This window comes from Berghia stephanieae, chromosome 12 (genome assembly GCF_034508935.2).
Source record: "Berghia stephanieae isolate SIO BIC M18660-M18661 chromosome 12, UCSD_Bste_1.3, whole genome shotgun sequence".
Classification (NCBI taxonomy): Eukaryota; Metazoa; Mollusca; class Gastropoda; order Nudibranchia; family Aeolidiidae; genus Berghia; species Berghia stephanieae.
The window spans coordinates 34232419-34239918 of NC_088371.1; positions in this window are offsets into that span (position 1 = coordinate 34232419).

The following is a 7500-nucleotide window of genomic DNA, read 5'->3' on the forward strand; positions in this document are numbered from 1 at the left end:
ACCCTCGTAGTAAATAGCAGTATCTTAACTGTATCCATTACTTTAAAGACAGCAATGTCGGGAGAACGGTCGTCTTGATGAGGTAAAAGTGACAGCACTTCCCCACCCGATGGGGAAACGGTTGGGGGAAAGACGAGAAAGGAATGCCTTTGATTGTCACTGACATCTACATATCATTAAAGCCTGACGACAGGGGTACTGTTATATAGGGAAAAAACGAACGGCACCGTAGGATTTAGTAAGAGGGTGGCGATCAGTCCTGTATATTATGAATTCCTAGATGATAATGTTCTCGCTCCACCTTCCCCACGACTAATTGTTTGTATAATTTTAATACGTGTCAGTTACCGCAATGGCAATCAATGCCTAGCTAGTATCCCCTACTGAGTGATGTGTGGTGTGCGTAAGACGCTGGTCAAACATACTTCACGATTGCCCCTTAGTTCAGCATGCACACACACACACATATATATATATATATATATATATATATATATATATATATATATATATATGGATGGTTGTGGTTATGCATTTATTTATCAATAGGATTTTATACAAAACTATTATAGTGACTTTAGAGCCCTCTGTAAGTTTAGGGGTAGATGCGCTCTATAAATATTGAATTTTATCATTATTCTAATGTGCTCTACCTAGGTCAATAAATTATCTCGTTCAACTGTTAAGACAGTGTGTAGAACTTGGTAAAATTAAAAATATGATGTAAGCGCCCCGTGCTTTAGATTGTCTAGTTTATGGCAAACAACTGGCCGTGTATACACGTGCTCTTCCTACGTCATTAAATTATCTCGTTCACCAGGTTACGTGTGTTCAACTGTTAACACAGTGTTTAGAAGTTGGGAAAATTGAAAACTATGAGTTAGCGCCCCGTGCTTTAGATTGTCTAGTTTATGGCAAACAACTGTCTGTGTATACACGTGCTCTTCCTACGTCATTAAATTATCTCGTTCACCAGGTTACGTGTGTTCAACTGTTAACACAGTGTGCAGAAGTTGGGAAAATTGAAAACTATGAGTTAGCTCCCCGTGCGTCAGATCATCTAGTCTATGGCAAACAACTGGCCGTGTATACACGTGGTCTTCCTACGTCATTCAATTATCTCGTTCACCAGGTTACGTTTGTTCAAATGTTAACACGGTGTGTAGAACTTGGTAAATTTGAAAACTATGACGTAAGTGCCCTATGCGTCAGATCATCTAGGCTATGGCAAACAACTGGCCGTGTATACACGTGCTCTTCCTACGTCATTAAATTATCTCGTTCACCAGGTTACGTGTGTTCAACTGTTAACACAGTGTTTAGAAGTTGGTAAAATTGAAAACTATGAGTTAGCGCCCCGTGCTTTAGATTGTCTAGGCTTTGGCAAACAACTGGCCGTGTAAACACGTGCTCTTCCTACATCATTAAATTATCTCGTTCACTAGGTTACGTTTGTTCAACTGTTAACACAGTGTGCAGAAGTTGGTAAAATTGAAAACTATGATGTTAGCTCCCCGTGCGTCAGATCATCTAGTCTATGGCAAACAACTGTCCGCGTATACACGTGGTCTTCCTACGTCATTCAATTATCTCGTTCACCAGGTTACGTTTGTTCAACTGTTAACACAGTGTGTAGAACTTGGTAAATTTGAAAACTATGACGTAAGTGTCCTATGCGTCAGATCGTCTAGGCTATGGCAAACAACTGTCCGTGTATACACGTCATCTCCCTACGTTATTAAATTATCACTGGGTTGAGGGTCCCGTTAGATCTTTTGGTGGAAAAATCGCTTCGCAAGCAAAGCGACCGGGATCGATCCCGGGTGTAGTCGATATTTTTTTCTGACGCCCGTGTCCACCCAGCAGTCATTGGGTAGCTGGGTATGACAGATCTGGCAGAAAGTACTTTGCGATAGACTAGCGTCCTATTCAAAGCGTAGCAAGCAATTGCTGTTGTTTGTTTCACGCTATAGAAAACGGGATAAATCTAATGGCTTTGAATGACTTTTCTCTAGTTTTATTTGTTTCTAACCGAGAAATCAATACGCAAATAAACCGGGATAGATCCCGAGTGGAGCCGATTTTTTTTCTGATCTTCTTCATCTTGTCTACCCAGCAGTGATTATGTGGCGGCGTCTCTTAGATTATTTTAGTGCTTTGCGATAGGCTAGCGTTTTATCCAAAGGGTAGCAAGTAGCAAAAACCGGGATTAATGGCTCTATGAAGGACTAACTTTTCATCTACCTCAGTAATTTTTCTCATTTACAAACTCTTCATGATTTCTAGGTTTAGATTTTCTCAAAATGTTTGTTTGATTGGGTTTTTTTTAATTTGATTATTTGTAGTTGTTTTTTTTTAAATTTGATGTTTTTCTTTTTGTTTTGTCGCCATCAGCGCTACACATTAAATATGGTATGGAAATATGGCGGAAAGTGGCACAAAAATGCAGGCCTCGCCCACCATCCACACTTTTCGTTATAGATACTCACCCCCCACCCCCACCCCTACCACCACCACCTTCCTCAACAACCTCCGTCTCACTGCAGCCAACAACAACAAAAAAAAAGCGGCGGTGAAAACATCAATTACACATGATAAACAATACCATAATTACCAACAACTACAACGACAACAACAGCAACATACTCAAAAAGTAAACAAACTTAAAGTAGTCCTAACAAACGCGAAATCGGTTTGTAACAAAGCGCATTTGTCAAGCCTCAAAATAATTTTTTAAAACCTTATTGAAATTAACTTTAGACCAGGAAACAGACTCGACGCACTCGTATCAAATGCTCAATCAGCGAGAAATGAGATCTCATTATCATGTTATGTTTACCTTTCTTTATTATTGATTTGACTTACTTGATTTGTTGATGAAAATTATATTCTTGTACGAGTTATATTGGCAATCGCCTTAAAAAACCTTTAAACTTTGAACATTAATACATGATAGAATTATAGAGTCGAGGTTTGATATTGCATTTTTTGTAGAATCATGGCTGCGCCCCTAAGGAGATGGCCCCATTATAGCGGATCTTGCACCAACAGATTATCAATCTACATCAATGTCAAGAAGTGCGCGAAATGATGGGGGGTATTAGCGTTGTAGTTAAAGAAAATTTAAAACCAAAATTTAAAGAAATGAAATGGTACAAAACATTCGAATGTTGTGAATGCATAATCCATCTACAAGTCCATCAAATTTGTTTGTGTATACAGACCTCCACAAAACTAAACATGGATTGAAAATGTCGGAATTCATACAAGAATTCGAGGATCTGCTTGAAGAAAATGAAACTAAAATGCGATTATTGTCGGAGATTTTAATATGCATTCTGACAATAACCAATATTCAAACGTGAAAGAAATAAAGTCGCCAATGAATATTCACAACCTCGTTCAACACATTCATTCTTCCGCTCACAAGAAAGGTTGCACTTTTGATTGGATTGTCACCGTCCAAACTACTTCGCTCTAAAACATAAATGTAACAGACCAATTTATCTCCCACCATTCTGCCATCATTTTCGAGGTAGATGCAGAAAATTTGAAACCAGAAAGGAGAACAATCGTATCAAGAGAAAGAATAAACGATGAAATTTTCCTCAAAGAGCTAATAAATATAATTCCAAAATTCATTGTCAACAAAGACAAGATCGGTTTTTAAACATTGAATTGAGAAATCTCCATAAAAAATCTTGCCCCCATTAAGACGCGCATCGCCATAAGTAAAAAATCTGCACCGTGGATGAACAGCGATATTAAAAAAGCAAAAGCTGAACGCCGTCGTGCTGAAAGAAAATGGCGAAAATCACTCCTGACAGTCGACAAAGAAATTTATCAATATCACAATAAAAACGTAAAACATAAGATAAAAGAAGCAAAGTCGTCTTATTACAACACTTTGATCAAGGACTGTTGCACTTTAAATGCGTCATTCTCTATCACAACTCATTGAATGCAAAGTCTACTATAAATTCCAAAACCCACATATCCTACGTCGGTTCCAGTTGGAGATTTTTCTGAACTATTCGGAAACTTCTTTCGGTTAAAGATAGCTTCAATTAGAAAGCGTCAAGATAACAATTCATACGGAACACCCGACTTTAAGACATTGAAGGCGATGTCTTGTTTTCTTCACTCACCCCTGTCCTGTTACAGAGAATGAAGTCAAAGAAATAATCAAATCGTCACCTCCAAAGACATGCATTCTTGACCCAATAACCTTTTACCGTTTATTCAATCATAAACGAATATCTGTCTACAGGAATTGTACCACATTCTTTTAAGCGTGCAATTGTGATCCCTTTGCTGAAAAAAAGCAAATCTATTCCCCCGAAGAGCTGGAAAATTTTCGTCCCCTTTCCAATTTACGTTTTCTCTCTAAAATCCTTGGAAAAAAGGTTGCTACGCAACTTAAAAATCCTTTACTTAGATATTGTCTCTACGAACTTTATCAATCTGCCTACAGGCAGAACCACAGTACCGAAACTGTCCTCATTAAAATCAATAATGATCTTCTTTGTACTGCTGATGCTGGAAAAATATATGTCTCAGCGCGGTTAGATCAAAGCGCAGCATTTGGCACCATAGATCACTCCATATTAATTACATGTTTGTCAAAGACATTTGGTGTATCAAGTAACGCCTTTAAATGGTTTAAGTCTTACATTGACGGGCGTACACAGTCAGTCCTGATAGACATCCTCAAATCTAATCCAAAAACTTTAAATTTTGGAGTACCACATGGCCACAAGGTTCCGATTTAGGCCCACTCTTTTATAGGCTATATGCACAACCATTTGAGGAATAAAAATAAATCATGAGGTCAGCTACCACATTCACGATGCCGACACCCAAGTGAATAGCTCTGTCTATCCGTCTGAATTAGATTCGTTAATTAAAAACCTGGAAATTTGTAGAGAAGATATGAAAAAGTGGATGGCAATAAATAGACTCAAAATGAACGGAGAAAAAACGGAAGTTCTTTTGTGTGATCCTAAAAAATAATAATAAAAATTTAGTATAAAATTCTTATTATAATTGAAAGCGATATTGATAGATCAGAATTCTCTTGACATAATATTATCTCCCTTCATCTGCCATTATCGTTAAATGTCCTGATATGATTGTGATTCAATAATTCATGTTAACAGCTATTTTTTTTTGTCTCTGTATGCAAATTATGCACGTTTTTGGTGCATATGTTTGTCGTTGTGAGGGTATTACGTGTTTCCGCGCTTGTATAATTGGGTTTGTGTACAAAAATATTTATTATGATGTTTACAACTTTGTGCGACTAGCGCTGTTTTGTCAACGGGATTGGGCACAATAAAATAAACTATATTATTATTATTGTTGTTATTATTATTATTATTATTATTATTATTATTATTATTATTATTATTATTATTATTATTATTATTGTTATTATTATTGTTATTATTATTATTATTATTATTATTATTATTATTATTATTATTATTATTATTATTATTATTATTATTATTATTATTATTATTATTATTAGATTCAGGTCAAACCGGCCTCGGGTCAAACCGGCCGCTACCAGACTCGATGTCTAATTTCCTTTTGTTTCGTTTTGTTTCCCGGTGCATATTTCTACTAACTAAGCAGACGTCTCGTGGGACGTTTTTCTCGCCGTTTCAGTGTGTGAAATCCAGGAGAAGGCAAAGAAACTTGTTTACATCGAGATATTTCTCACAAAACGTAAGTTTCCCGTTCTTTGTTATGGATTGCAAGGTGTGGAAGGAAGTTGCTATTGAAGCTATTTATACGTCTTTATTAAGGAGTTCCGGCTCAACCACTGCACTGCATGTTATTTTAGGATCGTTTGATTGTGGTTAGATCGTCTGGCAGTGTTCGGGCTTCATTTTAGCCCAATAGGGGGGGGGGGGGGGGGGGGGGGGCCGGTTTGACCAAAGAATATTTAAACGATTCTGGTGAAACCGGCCGGATTGATTGATTGTTTATTTTTATTCTAGATGGCTATAATATTATTTGTTACAATGCTTTCTTGTATTTCTGTTGACCGGTCTATGTTAATCATGATTATTATTATTATAAAATCATATTATATTCACCATTGTAAAGAAAACTTTACATTATTAGACTAGCCAGTCTATGAAAATGAAGTTCAAATATCTAAATAAAGTTCATTTTTTCATATTGTTACAGGCACCAAGATTCCAAGCTCAAAGTATTCTCAAGCGGGTGTTTGTGCTGCACTTGATGCCATCCGCACCAAAAAGCTTTCAGTCCGCCAGGCCGTTGCGACCTACTCTCTCCCGAGATCAACACTGATGGGCATGATGGCCGGAAAATAGCCTGTATCTCATACAGTGTTGGATGCCGAGGAGGAGAAAAAACTAGTTAAGTGGATGGTGGCCTGTGCCAGGGCAGGTGAAGGGAAGGACAGGGGGCAGCTGTGCCTGGAGGTGCAGAGAATACTAAATGCTGAAGGCAGAGAGACCCCATTCACCGGCAACAAGCCAGGATACTACTGGTGCAAGGCATTTATGGAGCAACACAAGGGGGAGGTGCGGGAGAGGAAAGCCATGTCAATTGGGTGGTTCCACACCATGCGGACATCACTAATATCAAATGGCATTGACATTACCAACGCCCCCCCCCCCCCCCCCCAACAACGTCTTCAATAGGATTCAATAGTCGTACCGTCACTTCCTAATGACGTATGGTAACTTAGTAACACTGGCTCTAAACTATCGGAACAATGGCGGACGAAATATGAAATATTTCTCCGGCGAGCTTAAAAGCGAATCCAGAGGAAAAAAACCCCATCAGTTTGATCATGTTTTGACTTTTACACATTCTGATCACAAGGCATATGAAAAGGGAATGAAAAGTTCTCGCCAGCATGAAGAATAAAAAGTAAAGATTTTCTTTGTTTAGAACCAAGATGGCCGCCGTTGCCGGGCGCGTGACATCAGACTACTGAATCCAATTGCGACGAGACTGGTCGGACGTTGAAATGGATATCGATGAGCTGTGTGGTGTGACTGACAAAGATGAAAGTTTATGTAATTTATGTGGAAGTGATAGGGACCTGGATGGATGGATTGGGTGCAAATGTGGGAGGTGGTACCACAGAGGATGTGCTGGCAGAGAGAGAGAGAGAGAGAGAGAGAGAGAGAGAGAGAGAGAGAAGATACTGGGGATGAGTGAGGAGGAGATCAGTGTTTTCACGTTTGTGTGTGCAAGTGACATGTTATTCTATTTCGTTATGATTATGTACCCTATTAATTGTTGAAGTAAATTAATTTTGACTTTCTCTGTTGAAAATGCACATAAACCTGTTTATTTATCTATCTCGACGTGTAAATCTAGTCAAGCTACTTATGAAAATATATGGCAGTCGTCTTGGGGGAAGAAAACATTCTGCCAATTTATGGAAAGATTCCTTCAAAGTCCTTGGAATGCTGGAATCGAACCCTAAATTGGTCAATGACCCGGCAG